The 26,319-nt window shown below is 36.2% G+C and overlaps 2 long non-coding RNA genes across 3 annotated transcripts in view; both read left to right on the plus strand.

Annotated features, from left to right (window-relative positions):
- Positions 1–8,810, plus strand: part of LOC143304734 (uncharacterized) — a 71,292-nt gene extending 62,482 nt beyond the window's left edge. For both annotated transcript variants that reach the window (XR_013061385.1, XR_013061384.1), the window contains one exon: positions 8,123–8,810. This is a non-coding gene — a long non-coding RNA (uncharacterized LOC143304734). The remainder of the gene's footprint in view (positions 1–8,122) is intronic.
- Positions 8,811–9,630: 820 nt separating this feature from the next.
- The window catches only part of LOC143304735 (uncharacterized), a 37,868-nt gene continuing 21,179 nt past the window's right edge, over positions 9,631–26,319 (plus strand). Inside the window, exon 1 of the long non-coding RNA XR_013061386.1 lies at positions 9,631–10,168. This is a non-coding gene — a long non-coding RNA (uncharacterized LOC143304735). The remainder of the gene's footprint in view (positions 10,169–26,319) is intronic.

Genomic DNA, 26,319 nt, shown 5'->3' on the forward strand with positions numbered 1-26,319 from the left:
TTAGTTATCAATAAAGAAGAAACATTTTCTAATTGTATATTTAAATTTATCGATCAATTATGAACATGTAATAACATTTATATCTTTCAACTACTAATTTTTAAATCATCTGCTGTTCGGTTAATTGAAGGATGTCGGCTGTCTGTAGAAGTATTTCATATTTATTATTTAATTATGAATAAGGAAAAAACATACAAAATATAGCTTTTAAACGGTTTATTATTTATAAAGAGAAACTTTGACTCGAGATATATATACTATATATATACTATTTACTTACAATTTTTTTTTTAAGACTTCAAAGTCGAAACAAGCACAGGAAATTTCCAAGCCGGTTAACAGAAACTTGAATGAGACAAAAATAACCTTTAGATATCTATATGTTCTTCTTCCCCTCTGTTGCTTCCACGTAACTCTTATCCTATTGGTGGAGCTGTGCTGATATGTGAAATTATGTCTACATAAAAACATCCGGAAAGACTCATTGAATGATTTTATAGTTTAAGGTTAATAAATTTCCATAAATTAAAGTTGAAAATTTATGAGAACATGTTTTCTGTAACAAAACTTAGTAAAAACAAACTAGTAAGGTTTATAGATTCTTTAATGATTATGTACGTATTCATAAACTAGTTCGATGAACATCGTTGGATAAAACGTCGAACAACACACAACATTGAAGCGCGACATTTCAAATTCAAGGACAAATATTGCGAACAAATGATATTAAATTTACAATAATCTCATGTAAGAAAAAATAAAAGGGATAAAGGTAGTACAGAAGATAGAAAAATCTATAAAACTGGTGGCTGGGAAATAGAAAATATATAAATTTATGTTATTAGAGTTTAATACTTCTGTCGATCAATGTGTTACGACCGTTCGCGGAGAGACGCAGTCGCAGTAGCGAGAGGCGTAAATTCTCGCTACGATTCGGTGAATCGACGCCGCGAAGTAGTCGTTCCCCTGTTTCGGTTAAGATAAGAGGTGGTAAATGAATATGACACAGTATAGTAAGTTATATTTCACCGTTTATTCCAACAACTTATAACGAAGGCAGTTACGCTGGTGCGTATGTACGAGATGAATGAGTGACTGATCTGTGGGTGTGTCCTACCCGGTGGAAGGATATTGACCGTTCGAAGGATGTAAAATCAGAACTGTCTTGGGAGACGATGCTGTCTCGGAGGAAAGCTAAGGATGGGTGTGTCTAGCGCACGGGACCATCGGATTTGTTGGTGACGATTTTAGTTAGGATTTTAGTTCAAGCTGAGTTGACCGTGATTCAATTCACGAATATCGGAGAGGAAAAGTCGTAATTCACAATATTACACACAATAATACCTTCACATAAAGGAACACAGCTCAGATGAGACTTTTTATAGTTAAACTTTAAACGTACTCATAGAAACGAAATTTTTTCTTTAAATAGAACTGTTACATTTTACGACACGTATAACATCGAACATTTACCAACATAGCGATGCCAGCGTACATATATATATACTGGTGTACTGGTCATCTTTTTTCCACACGTTTTTAGCTTTTTAGCTGTTTGTGAATGGGCGCCTAATCAGCCAATCAGAAATGGCTGGTATTCTATGAATTCTTTTCTTCAATGCTTGAAGAGCTGGATATTTATCCAAAGCTGGTGCCCCAAACATATACTCGAAATTTTCAAGGGCCGCTGCAAACACGAAGTCCGCCCATGTCGTCTGAAAAAAGGTTTGTATACATTTATTTTGTACCTCCTCTATTAAACAATTTTTTTAATTTACCTTGAAAAATGTGAAAAATCGAACTCTTAACTAAAGATCACTAGCTTTTTAGGAAGAATTTGGATTTTTATTTTATTGTCAGAATTTAATGGATAATTTTAGAAACTTCAACCTTTGGAGGTATTTGTTAATTAAAAATGACAAAACTGGTATTATGTAAAAAAGAGTAATGTGTATCCTGAATCAATGTCGAATGGAAATTAGACAGTTCTATAAAAATAATCCTTCTCACGATTCCACAACTTCATAGCTTAATTAAATACAATTCTTCGGCGATATAATTACAAATACATTTACAGGAATTGTGTAATATGATAAATATCTCGTTAAAGAAATTGAAATCGTAAACTGTAGATTCTAGTATTCTTTCACTTTCATGTTTCCTATGAGCCCTTCAATCGCTAAATATTTTGCAATGAAACACGTATTATTAAACAACATAATCATACTAAATTAATTTAATGTGACTATTTATTATTGTTATATAATAACACAGTGATGAAAGAAATAAACTGGTCAAGTAATCTAAGGGACGATAATACGTATCTATGTCAGTGACAGTGAGAAAAATTCAGATATCTGTACTTAAGTGATTACACTTATAAGTATCATTATATATTATATAAATATGATATTTCGAATGGTATCATTTATCACTCATTAAACAAGAGTGTCATATCCAGAGAAATGATTTTACATATCTTAATCTTTGCTTTGATTACGATAGTAATAATTTCTATCAAACTTGATGAGGAAGATACATGAATAATTATCTAAAAGCTGAAAATCTTGGCAAATTCATTTGTACATAAACTAACAGGAGTGAATTTTAAAGATACACTCTGCTCTCAACAATTAAAGCTGTCTTGTCGCAACAAAGTTTCAATAATTTTTTATGGACAACATGGCCCAGTTTGCACAAAGACTAAAAATTTTAACATTAAATTTGGATAAAAAATCTTACGGTAGAAGGAATGATATATCCTTTATTTTTGCCAATAATCTGGTCGAACTTAGTCAAGTAAAATGGTATTGTTTCGTTCAAAAGTTGTTTCTTCCTCGCTTCCTTCTTTTCAGGATTCTCCTCCATGCGATAGTAGCAGATATCTGAAACGTATATGAAACCAACCGTTACGTTCATTTGTGTTTTTCCCCCCAAACGAAGAGAAAATAAGTTGTGAAAGAAGGAGTAGTCTCTCATAGTTCCTACAATTTCTTCATTCTCTTTGCTTTCTTCAATATTGCCTCAACAAGTTCCTGTGGTCACGATACTTGAAATGTATACAATGTTACCAGCGTGGAAATTGTCTTGGAAACTTGGAAAATCTTTCAAGAGGAACGACATTGCTAACTGAGATTCGAGAAAGGAAAGGTAAGTAAATCCTTGCTTCTACCTAGAGCTTTTTTATTTACTTCTGACGAGTAAAGTACTGTTATTAAAATTTGATTAAAAGTACCAAGAATGTCGAGATATAAACAACCATTTGTGGAAAGGTCAGGAGAAGCAGAATTATCGAATAAACGTTATATAACTCTTAGTGATTAAGTAAGAGAAGAGAAACGAGAAAAAAGTCTTTTATCTAGGTCTTAATAAAGTATACTATATCTATCTAATTGTATACTTAAATTTATCGATCAATTATGAACATGTAATAACATTTATTTCTTTCAACTACTAATTTTTAAATCATCTGCTGTTCGGTTAATTGAAGGATGTCGGCTTTCTGTAGAAGTATTTCATATTTATTATTTAATTATGAATAAGAAAAAACATACAAAATATAGTTTTTAAACGGTTTATTATTTATAAAGAGAAACTTTGACTCGAGATATATATACTATATATATACTATTTACTTACAATTTTTTTTTTAAGACTTCAAAGTCGAAACAAGCACAGGAAATTTCCAAGCCGGTTAACAGAAACTTGAATGAGACAAAAATAACCTTTAGATATCTATATGTTCTTCTTCCCCCCTGTTGCTTCCACATAACTCTTATCCTATTGGTGGAGCTGTGCTGATATGTGAAATTATGACTACATAAAAACATCCGGAAAGACTCATTGAATGATTTTATAGTTTAAGGTTAATAAATTTCCATAAATTAAAGTTGAAAATTTATGAGAACATGTTTTCTGTAACAAAACTTAGTAAAAACAAACTAGTAAGGTTTATAGATTCTTTAATGATTATGTATGTATTCATAAACTAGTTCGATAAACATCGTTCGATAAAACGTCGAACAACACACAACATTGAAGCGCGAAATTTCAAATTCAAGGAAAGATAAATAACAAATATTGCGAACAAATGATATTAAATTTACAATAATCTCATGTAAGAAAAAATAAAAGGGATAAAAGTAGTACAGAAGATAAAAAATCTATAAAACTGGTGGCTGGGAAATAGAAAATATATAAATTTATGTTATTAGAGTTTAGTACTTCTGTCGATCAATGTGTTACGACCGTTCGCGGAGAGACGCAGTCGCAGTAGCGAGAGGCGTAAATTCTCGCTACGATTCGGTGAATCGAAGCCGCGAAGTAGTCGTTCCCCTGTTTCGGTTAAGATAAGAGGTGGTTAAATGAATATGACACAGTATAGTAAGTTATATTTCACCGTTTATTCCAACAACTTATAACGAAGGCAGTTACGCTGGTGCGTATGTACGAGATTTTTTTTTTTTTATTTATTTGTTGAAATTACAATCAATTCTCGCGTTGAGAATATGTACGAGATGAATGAGTGACTGATCTGTGGGTGTGTCCTACCCGGTGGAAGGATATTGACCGTTCGGAGGATGTGAAATCAGTACTGTCTTGGGAGACGATGCTGTCTCGGAGGAAAGCTAAGGATGAGTGTGTCTAGCGCACGGGACCATACGGATTTGTTGGTGACGATTTTAGTTAGGAGAGTGAAGGAAGTGGCTTCGTTGTTAATTGGTTAACGAAGGGTCTTAACCGCCCTCGAGAGAAAGTGGTTAGTGGGAGGAAAGTTGCAGCATACGTGAGAAAAACTAACTTTCCCTTGTCCAGTCGGGGTAGACAATAGTCTTTAGAGATTCTTCGGAAACAGACGTTTGTTTGGTTTGAAGGACCTTTTCTAGGAAATCTATGAGATTTATGGAAGGTACTTGAAACTATGGAGGATACGCTGCGAGTATCCGGTGACATCTGGTTGCCATATTGCTCGCGGTGCGACGTAACAAAATGGAATAGAAAGATTATACCACAGACGAAATTATACTTTTTACTTTATTATACTTTATACTTTATTATTACATTACATCAATTGACATCTTTGGAATTACAACGATTCGATACACATTTTAACGTTTTAAACGTTTTAACGTTTAACATTCTAACATTCAGTTAGAACTTTGTATTGATTAGAGATATTGTAACGACCAGAAATATCGATACATATATCAATACTTTTACCTCGAAATTCGTAGATTCGTACTCTTCATTGTCCATACAAATTGTGTCATATATGTCCAAACCAAATTTAATTTCCAATTTAAAACCAAAATTCTTTTTCGAAAATGGCACTTCCAATTCTTCGTATTCTCACTATTTAATTGCTAGCCGTATCAAGTAACAACGAAAAAAATAATAATATCTAAACGTTAAGCAGGTCCATATTTTGGGGGATACAATTAAAAAAGTAAATCGTCGGTGGAATATTGTTTCACCTATCAAGAATTTTGGAAGATATAATTAGAAAGGGTAGAAAATTGTACTCCTTATCGAGCATTTTTTAAAATATAATTGAGAAAGTGGAATCTGGATAGAAAATTGTTTTACCTACGAAGCATTATAAAAAGTAAGTTTAATAAAACTATACCTTGGATATTTCATATATTTTTTTCATATTATACGCATTCGTTAAAATTTTACACTCCCAAACATCCTGCTATACTTGCACAAAAAAGCGCAGTCTAGTAATATCCCCCTCACTGCTCCTCGCATTTTCTTTCTAATCATCTCTCGTTCGCTTTTCCTGATATTATTCTCAGCATAAGTTCAGAGTGGCGGTTTTTAAACTCAGGAACGCGCGGCTGTTCGTTAAATGAAATATCAAACGTAAGAATTGCCGCAGTCTTAACGCGAGATAATTCATTTCGTGGCACAGAGCGCACGTCGTTGAATATTAATTCATATCTCATATAAGTTGCGAATAAAAAAAGCAGATAAAAGAGGACAAAAATCCGATAATTACCGCGAATCTTTACGCAATTTCAAGAAATACAAAAGAAATTTGTTTGTAAGCATGCTACTAAGTATTATTAGAAGTACTGTACTTTCGATATTTTACATATTCTTGCATATTTTCTACATTTTTCTGTATTTTTGTATCCTTAAACTTTCCGTAAACGCGTAAACGTCTGCGTTCTGACAATGACAAGGAAGATTCTACTGATAAAAATAAAGCATCGAATTTCACCGAACTCTCAGAAATGTAATTCTCAGATCACATAAATTAAAAAGAAAGAACAAAAGAAAATACAAATATATATATATACATACGTAGCCACAAATCAATTTGGATCACGACAGATAAAATAGGTAGCAATAATGTCTCCACGAACATTATCATAATTTATTGGAATTTACATAAAAGCCAAAGAATGCTATTGTTTCAATGACACGGCGTTTTGTCGAGTTAGATAAATACGAATTGTGTGTTTGAACAAGTGTTCGGTCGTGTTTCACGCGACGAAAAAGGAAATCACAAGACAAGGTGTCGCCTCGTTGGAAGCAACAAATCGCAATACGAGGGTGGAAATTGGGTGACACCGGGAGGATTACGAGGGATGAGAAATCTGTCGAGAGCGTGAAAGGCTCGCGGTCACCGGGTTTCTCCAGTTCTGTCGCTTTTAACGCCGAGTTCTTCCGCTTCGAGGATAGAAGCTGCGAAATATCGAGGCCATTGTCCAAAGATTTTCAAGAATATCCGATGCAACGTCTTGAAATTTACGAGAGCAAGTCTGATAAATTCTTATCTCTGGTCCATTCGTGGCCAACTTTTTAATACCCTCGTAACTTGTAACGACAAATAAAAATATTGGTACAGGCCAATTTTTTTTTGGATAAAATCTTGTGTGAATTTACGATTCTTCGTTTAATTTTTTTCCCTTATTGTCTTTACATATTTGGAGTTTAAACGCGTTATAAGTACGTTTTTTTTTAACATGATTACGTAGAATTCTTATTCTGAATAAATTATTTGTTTCCGCTTCATAACTGTTTCTAAATTACAGTGCATTTAATCTTGAAATGCACAGTAACATTTTATACTTTTTACGTTCTAAGGAATTTTCAGGATCGGTTAAAAATTAAATTACAGTAATGGTAATACTCAATATTAATGTCAGACGTGGATACTTCACTGTTTCGTATAATAATTTGTTATCTTGGCATCGATCAAGGTATTTAATATACAAAGCGTACAGATTAATAAGAATTTTAATTAATCCTTCTTCTATAGTATTCGCCGTTCCTTTCGAGCTCGTACCAATTCAAATAGACTTTCGAATAGATTTCAAAGATTTGTCTGTTCAAATAAAACGCGATCTTTTTTATTTCCCTATCAGTCGTCCCGTTACTGTTCCGTAGTTTCCAACAGATTGCAGATTCGTTTAAAAAACATTTGTAACGAAAAACAAACCCACTCGCAGAAATGTTATTCAATATCGCATTTATAACTTTCATAGACATCCTCCTCTCATTGCTATCATTGTAAACAGATTGAAACTTCGTTTGCAAACACTCGCGATTAAAAAAAAAAAAAGAAGAATTAATCTTAAACAATTTTATCTTGTGCTCCATTTATAATTTTCATAATTGTCTTCCCGACGATGTATCATTTTAAATGGCTTTTTTCTATCCATCTATGTTGCAGCGAGATCAACGGTCCTAATTACTAAATTGCACGATGTGTTCATACAAATTCACTTTTTATGAACGCGATGAAACGAAATGAAACCTAAGTAGAGATTTGTTTTCTCATCAAGTATAACGAGTTTTACACTTTGGATAGATTGCCTCGTTGTGAGAAGGTCTTAATCGTTTATAATTGCGATTAAGTAATTGCAATAAGTCATATTTTTAAGAAACGTTCTCACATGCTGTCACACACTCTAATTAGAAAAGGATCATGAAACATTCGGTTTATGATATTATTTGTTTGTAAATCTTCCTGCTTCCGGAAACTTTTTTAAATATGAAAATATTTATATACAAAATTAAATATTTTTTTCAATATCAACACTTCTTGCGTTTATGTTGTCCTAGTCAGAATTATATTATTTCGTGTATCCTGTTGCTTTTTATATGATAGTCCTCCCGTTGGCCGCGGATTCGTTATTAAGCCTGAGGCCCTCGTCACTAGTGTCACTATCGACAATAAAGGTACCCCACCCGCGACCGGACGATGGAGAACTCCAACACGGAATCGCAATCTCCCGCGAGCCCTGCCCGGGAGGGCGCCTCGAGCTCGGACTCGGAGATTCAGACTCGACATATATATTATTATATATATTATATATACTATTATATCTATATAATATATGTATTTATATCTATAAATATACGTATAAATATATCTATTTAAAAAAATAAAGTTGACCTTCATATATCGCCAATAATATCGCGTGCGTATAAAGAAACTAATTACATTTAATTATTACATTTACATACATTTAACTATTATTACATGCATTTACATACATTTAATTATTATTTTTTTCATAATTATATCTCGTTTGAAATATTTTTCGACATAATTAATTGTTTCAAAAACACATATTCCAGCCTTCTAAATGATTTATTTTGCGTATTATACGAATTATTCCATCTATAAATAAATTGTTCTCTATACACACAAACACGCACACAGTCTGTTAATTACACGAGTTAATTGTATCATTTTTCTCGATAAGTTGACAGAGCAAGGAAAATGAGCGACGAACCTACCTACAAACAAATCTACTTCAATGCCCGTGGTCGTGCCGAACATATACGGTACATATTTGCATATACTGGCATCGAGTATACCGACGAGAGGATCCCCGAAGAACTCTGGCCTGAATACAAGGATTGTAAGCGTGAAGAATCGATTTTTACTTTCATCGTTCAACTCTCAGGTATCTACCATTTACTCAAACTTTTCTGTATATAAAACTTTCGTTTCACGTGCAGGCTAAACTTACTTAAAGTAAAATTTCATACGGAATAAAGTCGAACTTTTCATTAAGTTTTGCTTCCGTAATATCGTGTTTATCGAATACCAACTTAATTCACTTACGATTCTCGAATTTTTGTGTTGCAATCTTTATTGTTTTCAATGAATCGAAGCATTTCGAATATTTTGAGAAAACCGTAAATAGGTGACTTAAAATAGGAATACAAAAATACTTCTACGTTTCTCGTTAATTTAAAAACTTTTTGGGACTTGTCGGAAAAGAAGGATAAAAAATTGAAATCAGTTCGGAAATGAACAAGAACATAGCTAAAAAGTCGAAAGAACAAAGCAGACATAAAATTCGATCTTCCGTTGCGACATTTCTATCGTAAATAGTATAATAAAAGTTTTACGCAACCTAGTCTTCGATATAATCTTATATGTCGCTTGCAGATAGAGAAACCAAAAATCAACGTAAGTCTGTAAATCAATCCTGTCGGTGTAAAACACAAAATTACGTTCGCAAGAGACATTCGATTTATATTCCTTGCATTTCAATTTTCATTACAAGAACCGTGTACATTTTCTAATATCTTTTCCGTGTCTGGTATTATGCGACGTGAATTTTTTATTCGCAGTTGTAAGTCCACTATCATTGCAGAAGGTCTTCCTTATGCAATGCTGCAAAACGATACTGATCGTTCCTCGTACATTCAGTACACCGCATCGGACAGATTCGTTCCTTTCCGTGAGAATTACAAATTTTATACTCGATCATTTATCCTTGATTTTAAAAACTTTAGGTTCTTCCCAACAGTCAAAAACACGCGATACCTTGTCCATCGTAATCGTAAGAAAAGAAAAAAAGGAGAAAGAAGACATTTCTGTATTTCTTTACTAGGCCATGTTGATTAAAACCGAAATGATTTCGATTCATTTATTCACAAGAACGCAACGGCCTCGGAAGCTGTGTTGTGATTTCCTATCGATCGTTTCCCTCTACACAGTGTTCATATGAGCCATGTTTGTTCTTAGCAATGCCTTATAAAATGCTGCCTGTGCTGGAGATAGACGGGAAACCGGTAGCGCAGAGTAACGCTGTGGCGCGATACTTGGCGAAGAAGTACGATCTAATGGGAAGGAACGAATGGGATGCGATGATATGCGACGTGCTCGTCGATGCTCTTGGAGATTTGAAGCAAGGTGAGTAACTGATGAGATGACTTTGCATTTGTCTCACCACAGAGACAGACGTTCAAGAATTCATTGTGAAAAGACGAGTACAAACAAGATACGTATGTCTTTCCGTTAAGCGAATGTTACAGTTTGTTTGCAAAAGTCAGTTTTTAGATTATAGAATCGTAGATAGAATTTAGAGGATAGAAACTTTTAGTAGTCACTTTTAGTTTAGTAAAGTCTTATCGACAATAAGCAGACTACGTTATGATACAACGATTCCAACTGAAGATTTCTATCGACATCACGAATTCGATGGCTTCCAAATTTTCTTCTCTGCAATCTCAGACGCTCAACTCGAAGGAATCTTTTAGATCCCCCGACAAACACTCGACTCAGGTTATCTATTATCGTAATCTTCCTACGGGATTTTTTTAACTGCGTTGCGTTAACGAATAACGGGATAACATCACGTTTCTCTCAACGCCTTTCAACGTTCTACAACTTTTATTCTTTGCAAATCCCTGTCTCTATATGATAAACGCTGGTTATCCGCGGAATTTACGATTTCAATTTCTTTAACGAGATATTTATCATATTACACAATTCCTGTAAATGTATTTGTAATTATATCGCCGAAGAATTGTATTTAATTAAGCTATGAAGTTGTGGAATCGTGAGAAGGATTATTTTTATAGAACTGTCTAATTTCCATTCGACATTGATTCAGGATACACATTACTCTTTTTTACATAATACCAGTTTTGTCATTTTTAATTAACAAATACCTCCAAAGGTTGAAGTTTCTAAAATTATCCATTAAATTCTGACAATAAAATAAAAATCCAAATTCTTCCTAAAAAGCTAGTGATCTTTAGTTAAGAGTTCGATTTTTCACATGTTTCAAGGTAAATTAAAAAAATTGTTTAATAGAGGAGGTACAAAATAAATGTATACAAACCTTTTTTCAGACGACATGGGCGGACTTCGTGTTTGCAGCGGCCCTTGAAAATTTCGAGTATATGTTTGGGGCATCAGCTTTGGATAAATATCCAGCTCTTCGAGCATTGAAGAAAAGGATTCATAGAATACCGGCTATTTCTGATTGGCTGATTAGGCGCCCATACACAAACAGCTAAAAAGCTAAAAACGTGTGGAAAAAAGATGACCAGTACACCACTACATATATGTAGTATCGTGGACGAAAGGCCTAAGAAATATCGGGCGAACTATGAACAATGTCGCGAGAGCCGAGGCGCCGTCGGGCCCATCAATGTGTCATCGGGCTTTTCAAGTGCATAGTTTCGTGGAAAAGACCTACGTGACCCTGGCTACGAGCGTCTGCAGAACACGTGTGCGGCGGGCCTAGGAAAAAGGCAATAGAATGCGACAACGGCCAGAGTGTGAGTCGAGAAACAGAGTGTGAGTCGAGGAGCCGAGTGCGAGTTGAGCGGAGACAGAGTTTGCGAGTGGCGTTGCCGAGAGAGTGTTGATTGCGTTTTGCTAAAAGTCGAGTCGCTATCTAGTTATTTAGTTGCGCTGTTTTCTGTACGTTTGGCGTGAATAGTTCAGGTTGAACAACAATCGTCTTTTTCTGTCTGATTAACATCTCTATTGTCCACTCCTTGTAAATACATTATATCACGATATTACATATTTTTGGGGGCTCGTCCGGGATTGGACAAGACAGAAAACGAAACGGTTTAACAGAGCTATTCGAGCTAGTTGTGAATTTACCGGTACGCGGTGCGGTAAAAGACGATATCGTTGACTGTTTAAGTTTGTGTAGTGTGAAAAATGGCAAACGTTGGGGGCGAACGATTGTCGGGTGAAGAGGGTTCGACGCTGGAGGAGCTGAGGAGTAAGCTCGCGCGAATGAACCTCCCTATATCGGGTGCGAGGTCAGTGCTGATTGCAAGGCTGAATCGGGCGTGTAGGGCTGGACAATCGTATCCTAAGGGATCGACGGGCGGTGAAGAGCTAACCGGTCAACGAGATTTAGGAAACGTACAGAGAGCTGAGCGTGATTGTAACGAAGATGAAGATGTTGAGAAAATGAATACGAAGGAGTTGAAGGAGCGCCTCGCTAGTTTGGGTTTAAAAACGACGGGCAGAAAAGTAGAATTACGCGCACGGATACAAGCGGCCATGGATGGTAACGACATATCGTCGGAAGAAGAAAGCGACGACGAAAGTGAGGATGAAGATGACAAGAAAAACGCAAGAGGATACAAGAGAGATACGCGAAGGGTGTGAGGCGAATGAAAAGAGAGTGTGAGTGTTTGCGTTTCGTCCCGGGACTACCGGTGGACTCGTCAGTAAGGCTATGCCCGGTAGTCCCTGCCTTAGACGTAGAGGGAGTCTCGCTAGGTGCGGTATTTATATCAATCGCTCGTATATTCGACCGCTAGCGAGTTAGACAGACAGACTCGTTGTCGTCGTAGCCCTCTAGTGTTGGCGGTTGGTACCCGCGGATCGCCCGGGAGGTGTTGCGCCGCGTTGATGCCTCGACCTGTCGGCGTCCTGTTGATACCGATCCGCCACACAGCCTCCCCCTAGCGCTATAGCGTGACCCCAAAGCTATATAGCGCGATACAAGTTAGAGGGAATGGCTCGTCGTCGATGATGGAAGGCTGATCGTCGTGCGGACGTGGTGGTTGTCGCCTCCTCTGACGTGCTGCTGGAGGTGATGCCCATGAACTATTGCAGTGGCTACATCACTTCCTGGCTTGGTCGTCGTCGGTGGTTGGCTCCTTTCCTGACTCCTTCTCCAAAGGTGCGTGTTCGTTGTCGGTGGTCACCAATGAGGCTAATGAAAAGAGAGGGAGAGTGTTTGCGTTTCGTCCCGGGACTACCGGTGGACTCGTCAGTAAGGCTATGCCCGGTAGTCCCTGCCTTAGACGTAGAGGGAGTATCGCTAGGTGCGGTATTTGTATCAATCGCTCGTATATTCGACCGCTAGCGAGTTAGACAGATAGACTCGTTGTCGTCGTAGCCCTCTAGTGTTGGCGGTTGGTACCCGCGGATCGCCCGGGAGGTGTTGCACCGCGTTGATGCCTCGACCTGTCGGCGTCCTGTTGATACCGATCCGCCACAGGTGTATCAGGACCGTGATGAATATTGTCGAAGGGCATGTGTTGGTTCGACACTGAGTTTTAGAGACGTCGAAGATGCATTAGAGTCGTTTAGTGGCGACAAAGGTGAAAATGTCGAACGATGGTTCGAGTCGTTCGAGGAAGTCGCTGATACGTGCATGTGGTCGGATGGGCAGAAGGCAGTCTACGCCAGGAAGCTGCTGAAGGGATCAGCGAAAATATTTGCGAGCTTCGAGTGTCATGCCAGGACTTGGCATGAGTTGAAGAGGGAGCTAGTGAAAGAATTTTCGAGGAAAGTCAACAGTAGGCAAGTACATCAGAAACTTGAAGAAACAAAAAAGGAGAGTGATACATAGTACATGTTTGGCTTACATGTACCGCATGCTCGAAATAGCCAGCCATGTGGACATAGAGGAGGAAGCAAAGGTGGAATACATAGTGGATGGAATAATAGACGACGAGAACAATAAGGCTATATTGTACGGCGCTACGTCAATCAAAGAGTTGAGGAAGAGGTTAGTGATGTACGAAGAGCAGAAGAGTCGCAGAGCAAAGTCGATTGTGAAGCCGGCTAAAACCCAGAAGAACGGGAAGCCCAGTCAATCTGTAGATGCAATGAAGAAAAGAAGATGCTTCATTTGCGGTAGTGAGGATCATCTAAGTGTTAAGTGTCCGGAGAGGGGAGAAGGTGTTAGGTGTTCCGAGTGCAGCGAATTTGGACATATTGCAGCGAGGTGTACGGCACGACCGAAAGAGACTTGCGTAGTGTCAAGATCCGAAAAGGGGAAGTATGTGAAGGAAGTAATCGCAGGAATTAAGCTTCTATTCTCTGAAATTACTCTCAAATCTCAGAGTCAACCCTTCAAATTCTCCACACTGGATCTTCGATTCTTAATATTTGTAATATCGTAGAATAGCTTTGATTGGAGATCGGCTGAAATTAGAAAACACCGTGTACGTCGTCTTTCGTGGTTTGTTTACATCCAAGAGCGCCTAGTAACAGTGACGCGAGAAAAGATAAGCAGCGTCGAAACAGAAGTACGGTTCCACATTTCAAGGAGTGGCAGTCGAGAGGCCAGAGTATGTGAGCCGAAAAGTGTGCGTGTGTGTGTGTGAGAGAGGACGAGAGCAAGAGCGAGCACGACCGAGCAGGAGTGTATTGGCGAAGATCAGAGCTAATTGAGTCGTCGAAGAGTAGAGTCGTTGGAGGTTTCGAGTCGTCGAAGAGTAGAGTCGTGAGAATTGATAGAGTTGTTAGAGAGAGAGAGAGTGTGTGTGTTAGATTCGTTGTGACGAGAGTGATCAAATAACTGCAAAGTTATTTGATATAGATACGAGTATTGCATTTAGTTTCCGTTAAATAAATATCGTTCTCTGTCCAATTTATATTTGTATATTCAATTTAATATTAATAAATTGTAAGTAATCGGAAAAAAATTTCTATCCTTATTTTCCGATATTACATATTTGAAGCATAAATTAAAAATCGACACATTGACTACTTCAAAGAAATTAGCCCGAACGAGACATAACTCGTTCATCGTGGTTTTCGCGCGAAGTAAATATGCGGTTTCTGAATCGTTGTGAGATTCCAACGACGTTAATTCTGTCGAAACGGCGACGCGCGACGACGATCGCACATTCTGTTGCTAGCGAGTGCTTGCAAATCGCGACGATATCGAGCGTAAAGACTAAGCGCAAAAATGGAGGACACTCGGCGGGGAATTGGAAATGCTCGATGACGAAAGGTATTTCAAGGTGTAATTACATCCACCTCCAATTGGATCGCACCTTCGTTCGGTTGCTAGGTCAACAACCTTCGATGTTATTCAAATAATGCAACGGCTGGGGCAGCCGGTAGCGAGTCGTAAAAGTTTCAATAAAACACGTTCCTGCTAGTGAACGTATGTTAAGACTTACACCGAGTTTTATTTCGCTACGCCGTTTACTAGTTCGAAACGATCGATTGCATAATAGTAGCTGTTTCTTTCATCTCGGAAACACGATCGTAAACGGTGACAACGGTGATCGTGTTAATTTCCACACAAACTTTGTAAACATTATACGTCGCGACGCTCTCGTTAACGCGTCATTCCCTCCAACTCGAAAGTCTTGCAACTTTGGTGATCCCTTTTCTGTGTAAAATTGGTTACGAGCATCAGGGGACTTATCGTCGTAATCGGTAAATTGTTTATTAAGGATCTACAACTTTTAAGGATTTCTCTCTAGAGATTTAGAGATTAGAAGTTTCATTAACGCGTTATCGTGTCTCTAACTCGATCTTTTTTCGTGTAAATTGGTCACGAGACTTACGAGCTTCGTTGTAAATAGAAGATTAGTAATATTTCGTAGTTTCGTGATAGTATATAGACATTTTAGTGCTTAAACGCGCAATTTTTAGTTCGCTTTTCGCTCGCATCGGCGCTATGAAACGGATCAATATCTCAACACTTTCCTTTAGTTCTACGAATCATCTTTCGACCGGCTTTTCTTGGCCTACCGTTTCCTAACGCTGTCCTAATACTATCGTCTTGCTGAGATCCTTTTTCCGATTGTATCTTCTGCTTATTTTATTATAAATCCGAACTTTCATTCACGTCGTATGTTTTACAGCGTAAAATCCGCTAGAGCGTTCCAATAAATGTAACCAGTAGGTGCTCTAATACTCAAACGCACCTGTGCGTATCTCTGCATATTTGCTGAAAAAAAGATGAATCTTACGTTACATTTTCAATATGCGTAATAAGCCGAAAATTTCTCTGATGCTAATCCTTCGTAACAAAAGGATGGCATCACTATATGCATGAAAATAGCATTTGGCAATCGTTAGAAACACAATACATGGATATATATGTAGTTGCCAAATTAACCTTCGCGGTGTTCAAAGTGAACGGCTAGAAACGATTGCTTTTTGCTATACGCGCATGGTTCGATTGCACCATAATTCGTTATTAAGACGTTTCGAGAGAGGCAAAGGATGTGGTGTCGCAACGTGTTGCGCTCGCACAATGCTCCTTGGATAAAATTCCCGGAGCGCGTATTATCGCGTACGCCGCGCGAACGCGTTGAACCTTCGCGCAAACAATGAGAGCGTGAAGGCGAAAAAATAGCGTCGAGCACGTAACATTCGGCCTGATATCGTTGATTGGCCGCGAATCGTCAACATGCACGGGACAGTTTTACGTAAAGACATTCGATCCGTACAATTATGTTAAGACGTCGACCATAGAACGTACTACGTTGATGCAATTAAAATTTCAATGAAACAGGAGAACGCGCTAATAACTAGTCACCCCGTTGTTGACCATAACGTACAAATACTTTTGTTTAAGAGCTGCTCGTTAGTGTTTACCGCGTGCAGCGATTAAGTGACGAACAAATTACGTTCAAAGGGTATAGAGCTCGTTCTCGATTAAAATTCTCCTAACTTTCTAATGGTATTAGAAATTATAACTTGAACGTATGTACGCGACTGGCAATAAATATCAGGACAGCCGCGGATATTTAGTATAAATCGAATATGTGTTCCATTGTCCTTAATTTCTTTTATTATCGATTATTATTATTATAATTTTTATATTAATATTAATATTATTTAATATTTTAATATTAATATTATTTAATTTATTCTATTATTGATTCGTTCCATTCCGTTTACGTCATAATACGTAGCCTGCGGATTTTTACGCATATTTTTCAGAATATAAAGGAAGCGAAAGAAAAAACTAGAAGCTGGATAAAAAATTGTTTTACCTCGATTAAACGTTACAAAGCGTGCTACTTTCCGATGTTTTATATATTTCCACGTGTCACACGTGTACTTTGCAATTTTGCCCTTTCAGATTTCACAGAAATGCATAAAACTTCCGTGACCTAATTTTTTGGCACGTGCACGTGCTTCAAAATAAATTCGATGATATTAAATACCAGATTATAGGAACCAGAAATGAAGAGTTCTACAACGATGGAATGGGTAAATGATTGTCGATCAGACGAAAGACAATAGCAAACAACGATATAGCGATGATTAATTAATGTAAGATTTTTTCCTTTCAGCAAACAAAAATAGAACTTAACGAACTCAGTAATTGATAAATGATTACGTATAAGATAAGTGCATTTTCCAACTGTGAGTCATAGTTAACGTTTAGTTTAGCCTAGATAGGATCTTAGCTTTGGAGTAAATAAGTATAATAGTAGCAAAAAATCGATAGAATTGTTAAAAGGCTGTGACTAATCCTGGTCGACTGGTCAGTTATCATCTGAATCTATTGTTATTTTGCTAGTATACTTTTCGAATCATTTTCAGCTATTCTATGGGCAAGCATTCGTTTCTTTCGCGCATGCCACGTATCATTCGCTCATTAACTCGTTTTTGAAAGCTTTTACCGGCGAATGAAAAACGTAACGTACACTTGCATAATGCGTTCGAAGTGTTCGTTCGTTCAATATTCATGTAAAGGTTAGGCGATACGCGTGATAAGTCGCGATGCTACGAGATGTGATTAGATGCGGATGTTAATGTCTTGTAAATACCTTTCCTCGACTATGATAATCATCGAACACTAAGAATTTCGCAAATCGATGCAATTAATCGGTGATCTTGTGGGAAGAAATTTCGATATCACGATAATGTTAACGATAGTATGTTAATTACGACTAGTACCGTTACTGTTACATTGTTTCATAATTAGTATTAGTTTAATATAGTCAACGACTCCTCCGCAAGCATCCGTGCAAGTGTTATTTATTATTATGCTCACCTTCTATTGGAAAGTTCTTGCCTTGCTCAGCAAGTCTTTTTGATTTTTTTCCTGTAGAACTTCCGCGTGTTACCGATTTTTATGCTATGTACGTGTTTGTAGGAGAACTTTCTCTGAGCCGCGAAGTTTTCTTTCGACGATTCAACGATCGAAAATCAAAGAGAACCAATGTTCTCTCTTTCGATAAAGTATGTGATGATAGCCATTGCCAAAATTATTGATATATTTATCTGGTTGAAGACAATCTAGCAAATTATACAGCAAGCCTAATGAAATAATAATAATCTTTATCATTAAATTGCGCCATTATTTCATAATTTCATTGAAGGATAATAGAAATTCACGAAGCCTTCAAATTGGATTTCATATTATAATAATGTAAACATCGTTTGACGGTATTATCTGGTTGTGAATAGGGTTGATTTGATTCAGACAGCGCCAGTCATCATGACATCGACTTCCTATCTCGTTATGTAACATTCATCAGAATAACAGACGCAATTACCGTCACTGAATTATCTTAATGACATTCGTTATTAATGAGTAAGTGTTTTCGACATACGTCGGAGGTCGCAAATCTTGGATCATCTTTCTTTATTATCTGTTTAGATCCAATCCAGTTCCTTCACAGAACTTCTTTCCCTTCAATTTACCTAATTTAATAATTCTTCAAAATTTTCTCATTTTCATTTCTCATTGCATTGTTTATTATATATTCTACAAACCCGTATGAACACAACGCAATAAATTGACACGATAAAAGCGTTGAGATAATAACCACGAGACAATACTCGACAATAATAATACGAGACAATAATAATCGAAAAGGCTGATGAAACAAAGGAATGAGTAATTTGTAAAGACAGGAAAACAGCAATTAACGTACATCCAGCTACAATTGAAAATAACTTTCTTCGCTTTAAATGAAATTCCAGTCAAATACGTTTTATCAGACTCGACTAACAATCAATATTATTAGCTCAATAAATACTCGAGATTCCCAATATTTTTTGTCGAGTTTCAAATAGAAAGTTAATTACTCGCTTGTCGGAACGTCCATCGGCATCGAAGACCGTGAACCAATCTACGTTATCTTCTCCTTCGTTTCAGGCTGTCGCTGGCGATACCAGTCAACCGCGAAGGTTACTCGAGATGCAGCATGTACGATGTAAATTACACGGAAATTTTGCTAAATGGAAGCCACGTACCGGACCCATCGTGGCCAACGAAAGATTGCCAACAAGGATGGGAATTTAATTATACCACCGTCCCTTATGCGTCTGTGGCATCCGAGGTGACAGAAAATGTTCGACTTGTAATTTCCTGCTTTTTGAATATTTTATCTGTTCCTATCAATCAATCCCTTTATACTGTGTATGTCGTATTCGATTATTTGCATGATCTATTTCGATAAAAAATAAGCGTAGTGTACAATTTTTGGAAAGAAAGAAGAACGATGGAAAGGGTCGAATAAACGTTTGTGGAAAGATCGATAGTTCAGAAGTGGGAAAATTAACAATGTCGATTTCCACAGAGGAAAATTATAGTACGTAACAGAATTCCTAGTACATATTGCAGTAATAATTAGTGCATGTAGTGAAATTACAGAGTACATTCTAAATTCAAGCGTTACATTGCCAAATAAAATACAATCTGAAAATGAAACTGAAAATGAAAATACCGGATTGAAAAGAAACTTTAATAAAGCGTTATAACGAGCAACAGCGCGAACACACAGATTTGTTCGACATAAATTGCAAGACTTTTTGCTCCAGTGGATTTCCATGAACTTTGCGTCGCTCGTCAGGAGGAGAATTATTCATCGAGGGGTAGGAAGCATCCAGAAGAAGGACGCGAGAACGCGCAGGGTCTTAAGCTTCTCCTTCTTTTTTCCTCAAAGGGAAAGGAAAAAGGACAGAGGCGCGCTTCATTAGGAATTTCGAAACTTTGATCGAAAATTCGTTTAATCGAGGCGTTGAAATTGCTATAAGATTGCCGTGATGCTGATAGTGATCAGAAGTAAATCATTCGACTGTAGTTTTCTGTTGCAGCTGGGATGGGTTTGTCAGTATGATGCACTGCCAACCATAGCTCAAAGTATCTTCTTCATCGGCGCTATCTTCGGAGGATTAATTTTTGGATGGGTTGCTGATCAATATGGAAGAATACCAGCTTTGCTCGGAGCTAATTTAATGGGATTTCTCGCTGGGGTGGCTACTGCGTTCACGGGTAGCTTCTGGCAGTTCACTTTGTGTCGTTTTTTCGTTGGATTCGCCTTTGATAATTGCTTCACTATGATGTACATATTAGGTAACCGTTTTTCAATAATTTCTTTTTTGCCCTGGAATTGAGTTTGAAAGCCACACAGTGGCTACAAGAAGTACTTGTACGTATGTATCCTTATTTCCCAATGAAGCGTCTCTCTTCCTTTTTTTTAAATCAGTTTTTACGTTTCATTTTGATAGCATTAATTATTTATAAGCATGTATGAAAGTATTACAAATGATACGAAAGCTAATATTTTAATCAGTCTTATCTTAAGACTTAGTCTTAATTAATTGGTATATATATAAATGACGTTCTAAATACGATGGTGTACAGTTACTTTTTGTAATTACTGTAAGCAGGAAGATCTCTAAGTTTAAATAACAAAGTAATCTCTACAACATACTGTAAAACTGTTGTTATGCTTGATTTACGACTGACGTTTCTACAAGTATATGAATTTTGCAACAGAACTCACGTTGCCATGCAACAATTTAAATGAAATTGAAAACCATTCAAAGTTACGAAGAAAGATGCTTAAATACATATGAATATACATGAGGTCATACATATTTATTTTTCAACTGCGGCGTTTATATCAAAGAGAGGGAGAGAGACAGAGAAAAATAAATTTTCCTGTTTTATAAGAATTTCATGCAAGATAAAAATATGAAACTTTAAGATAGTTGGATTTATATATACCATTGAATATTTATAATATTTAAAGGTAGTTAGTTCGCAATTGTTACGCCGGGAGACTCTCTGCCTGGCCCAGGTCACACACCGCGGGCCAGACGGACACCAGATGTCCGCTCTTCCGTACGGCGTACCCTCAATAGCCTTAAGCATCCGTCATAAACCTGAGTCACTTGCCTGCTAAGGTCCTTCAAACAAACATCTGTTTCCGAGGAATTTCTCGAGACTATTGTCTACCACGGCTTAACTAAGGAAAGTTGGTTTTTCGCACGTACGCTGCAACTGTCCTCCCACTAACCACTTTCTCTCGAGGGCGGTTAAGACCCTTCGTTTAACCAATTAGAAACGAAGCCTATTCCCTCACTCTCCTAAATAACATCGGCACCAACAAATCCGATGGTCCCGTGCGCTAGACACACCCATCCTTAGCTTTCCTCCGACACATCATCGTCTCCCAGTACTGTACTGATTTTACATCCTTCGAACGGTCAACATCCTTCGAGCGGGTATACACACCCGCAGATCAGTCACTCACTCATCTCGTACATACGCACCAGTGTAACTATCCTCGTTATAAGTTGTGGAATAAACGGTGAAATATAACTTACTACTGTGTCATATTCATTCAACCACCTCTGTTATCTTAATCGAAACAGGGGAACGACTACTTCGCGGCGTCGATTCACCGAATCGTAGCGAGAATTTACGCCTCTCGCTGACGCGTTTTCCTCGCGACCGCGTCTCTCCGCGAACGGTCGTAACAGCAATCATTTTCTATACTAATATTTTCCCTCTGTACTCGCGATCAATTATAATTTTGTTTTCTCTTTTAACGAGACAATATTCTGATTGCAAAGGATTAGTTGTTCAAAATTGCTTTTCATTTCTGGACAACTATAGCATACCAGGGTTTTCATAAATTTTCACTTCCCAACGGAAAGCGAAGGTAACGAATGAATGGTTCTACAACGAACGCTTCCACAACTATAAATCTATGTATATATATACATACATACATGTATATGGTTTTAATTAAAATGAACATCTTCTTCTAGCAAACTTATTTAAAATTCGTAAAAATATCACATAATAATATAAAACAATCAAGTAACATTTTAAATATTCCATTGAAAATTCTAATAAATTGTTTAATATAAGATCGATATAATTCATGCTGAATTCATTGTCTGATATCCATAATACAGGCAATTTATAATACAAAATTTTATTATAACTCTACATGAAAAAATTTCAATTATAATACTGTAGAAATATATTTTCCAGTTATTGTTCTAATATCAATATACTGAAGAGAAAATCTAGACTAGTCTCTGTCTTGAAAGATATTTTATACCCTGAAAGTACAGCGTTAAGACCCTGATTGAAACTTTTGAAGAGACTCTGTTGAAGCGTAAGAACGCTGATTGAAAGTTCATCAGACGAGTCATTGAAACGAGTTTTCTTGATCGAATAGCAAGTTTGTCCTGCAGACAGCATTCCAATTGTGAAAATCGAGACCAAAGAAACTCAGGTGACGTGCATTAACCCTGAATCGATGACTCAAGCCGAGGTTGGAAAAATTTACAATTTGTTGGACAAAACAAGGCCAAGTTGACGAGATTCGTGAGCAAGTGGCTGGTTCGTTAATGAGTTGGCGTTCGAATTTTCTTATTTCTATTCTAATTATCAAGGTCGATTAAACGATTGATCACGAATATTCGACGGAAATATTGAGAAAGAAGGCTCGATCTGTACGAATGTAAATCGTATTTTAATCAATGACTTGAGAAAGTGAGGTATTGATTGAAACTAAGATAAGTGATACTAGTTCGTTTCGAGCGCGTAACAAATTACATCATCGGATTCATTGATTTGCAAATAATTCTATATTCAGTTCCGTATTTATAATCGAGCGTAGCGAAGATAAAATGAAAGGGACGTGATTATCCGAGGGTCTCACAACTAGAGGAAAATCGATGGGAACGAGGAAATCCTTAATTGTAGAAACTGCGTAGAAAATACCGTGGAAAATATCATATATATTTTAATAGAAATATTTTTGTACTTTTTTTTAAACATTAAAACTTTAGAGCTTTAGAAGCTTTATGTATTAGTATACGTATTTATACAGACTTTGAAATTCATAACAAATTTCTCTAGATAGATGCGGATTTTTTGTATTGTTTCGTATGTATACTTGTGTCACTTTTCTTTCTAACGATATTTAGTTAAAAAGTTCGTCTATATCATTTATAATAGATTTTGTTTTTATTTATATTAATGTTAATTTTATATTAATAAAAATCACTGAAATTTTCAGTATCATCATTATTTAGTATCATCGAATTTCTTTCTTCTTTATGTTCCATATTATTATTAAAATTCTCTAATAAACATTCAAGTATCCTATAGAATATTTCCATTATTTTTCACGTATTAATTGCAGTCATATTTTCCATATTTTATTATCGATAAAGTTTGAGTTGGTTCTTTAAATTCCTATTCAACATTCCAGCTAACCAGTCGATATCAATAACACGTGCCTTTCTTCCTGCCAGGATTTATAACTTATTCAAGCAGAACGTCACTCGACCAGATCGTTGAAAGCGTAGAATTCGATCAACTTCATACAACTCACATACAAACTGCAGATAATGCTAACAGTGGGAGGAAAATATGAGACTGCAAAGCGTATAAACCTAGTAGTTTATAAAAGCATTTACATATTTGCCACAGAAAATTTATATGTATGTAGAATATGTGTTATATAAAACATTCTGAAATTTCATTAGCATTGTAATGATTATATTGGTAAAGTTTGAAGCATTTCTGAAGATGCACATAGAAGTTACGAGATATTTAATGCAAACATTTATTTAGTACAAATATACAGCATAAATAGTTATCTTAAACATGTAATAAATGGTTATCAAATATCGGGATTTATTAATATAATAAATGTTTGACTATTTTTATAATTAAATATTTTTGTAATTACTGTGAAATATATAATTACGCTAAATAATTTTGTATCTTGTATATAGATTTTTAAATTTACTTAATTGAAACTCGGCATTATAATAACCGTATTTATAATTCTGACGTCATATTCGATATAATTATTATATGACTTTATTACGATCCTAATGAAATTCCAATATATTCATGAATATATAACAGAAACGTAATAATACTTTGTTGTACTAATTATGATACCATCATATATAATAAATATAAATAAATAAAAAATGTCTATAAATGCTAAGATACTTTTACGAGCCAACAGGCGAGAAGGAAGAAACGAAAGAAAAGAAAGAAGAGAACGAACGTCAATCAGTTTCGAAACGTTAACAACGTCCTTGCGTTGGACGGTGCTCGCGTTTATCGATTGGTCGCATTGCGAGATATCGGTCAGATTATTATTATTAATACGATCGTCTGTAATTTATCTTTGCTAACTGTGCCGCACGGAATCTTCGTTTACAATAAATGAGTTGTCGCTTTTGATCGAACGGTAACACGATATGAAATTACAGGGTGACGGAAACAGCTGGGAGAAAAGCGAATACTTTTTCTGCGCGAATAATGTAATGTTAAAGGCAGTAAACCTTGAGAGGCGAAGTGATGAAACGAGTGGTCTCAGAGAAGCTTCTTTACGTCTTCTTCTCCTTTCTGTATCCTTTCTATGAGAATAATATCTCGTCTTCAGAAGAGATCTCCTCGCCCTATCTACGCGTTGTAAAGGCAATACAAACTGAATGATACATATATTTAAAAAACGATATTTTGTTGGTTTTATGAATATTGATTTTTATAACGTGAGGTTCTTCTACTCTTATTTTCTATTAAATTAATGATACATATATTTTAGAATGGCTGTCGCAATGGTGATGATGATGATGGTGATGATGATTTGCGAAAGAAGATGTTGAAAATTACAGACAGCATAAATAATATTTAGATTTCATGGAAGTTGATTTTTGTAATGCTAGGTTCTTCTATTCTTATTTTTCATTAAATTTCTATGTAGAAAATTATTAAACATTTGGATATAACTGGGAGATTATTTCCGTTCATGCGTACCGAGTTACTCGATGGTCTCGTACCGAAGCTGATAACCAACCCAGATTTTCAGGAAAGCGATTAATAGCTTAAAATTTATTCGTGCGAGATAATAATCCAAAATGTAGTTAAAGTTTTTAAGCATTGTTTGTTAGGATTACGAGAAAATGATGAATTAACAGTTATGTATAGACACGTTATATATATGTAGGAGGTCCAGAGCGTATTGGAAAAATTTACGGCGAATTAAACAGGAAATTCCGAGATATTTGCTCAAAATATCTGATTTGTGGAATTATCCTATAGCTATTTTATTTAATAAAAATTAATTCAGGTAATTTTAGAGAATAGAAATATCTGAAACTCGTGATTTAAACGAACGTTCGTCATTTTGGTTTATTGTGAATTATAAATTGGTTCATTATGAAGCATGAAAAGTAAAATTCAATGGTACAAAGTGATTTTAAATAAGGAAGCGAGTTCCATGGTAAACATGGTTCGAGCATCGCAATTATAATAAAGCAAAAAAAAAAAAAAGAAAAAAGAAACAACCACTGAGCGGTAATTATCAGGAAGCCACTAGTTACAACTAATTGAAGGTGATTCCGGATTAGAAGCAAGCCACTATTAAGTGGCTAACACGGTTGCTTCATTAAGAGCAATTACTCCCTATTTTACGGCAACTACAAATAGACGTTGTTCACTATGATATATTTCCACGTGTTTATCGCATCTTGTCCTGTTATGCGATTAAAGAGTTACAACCTTGCGTTTCTAATTTATTGGACGTATACGCACCAGACATTAATTTCGTCTACGTATTCGTGAAATTGCGAGATTCATTCATCGCGAAGGTCAGTTCAATTGTTCAAGATAACTTCTCATCGTTTTAATCTGTTTTCTTGTACGAAAATAGAGTAATATTTACTTGTCATTGCACTGTGGATATATATCGATATGTTCGTTCAGGAAGTCAATTGTTTTCATCGAATTAGACTCGACTTTCCGTAGAGAATGTTCGTTTCGACATAAATATGTATCTCAGGCTTATCGATCTTTCAATATCTACCATAAATAGCTTAACAAGGTAACACACGCTCGTGTTTGAATTATGTAAATGATCCTTTGACTCCAACGATCCGTTTATTCACAGTTAATTTATGATATTGCTAGTTACGCGTGATTCTACCTTTTGTATCTTTAAGAAATACAGGGTGATTGGTAATTGGTGGTACAAGCGGAAAGGGGGTGATTCTACGCGAAAAAAGAAGTCGAAAATATAGAATAAAAATTTAAA

The sequence above is a fragment of the Bombus vancouverensis genome, unplaced genomic scaffold (genome assembly GCF_051014615.1).
Source record: "Bombus vancouverensis nearcticus unplaced genomic scaffold, iyBomVanc1_principal scaffold0052, whole genome shotgun sequence".
NCBI lineage: Eukaryota > Metazoa > Arthropoda > Insecta > Hymenoptera > Apidae > Bombus > Bombus vancouverensis.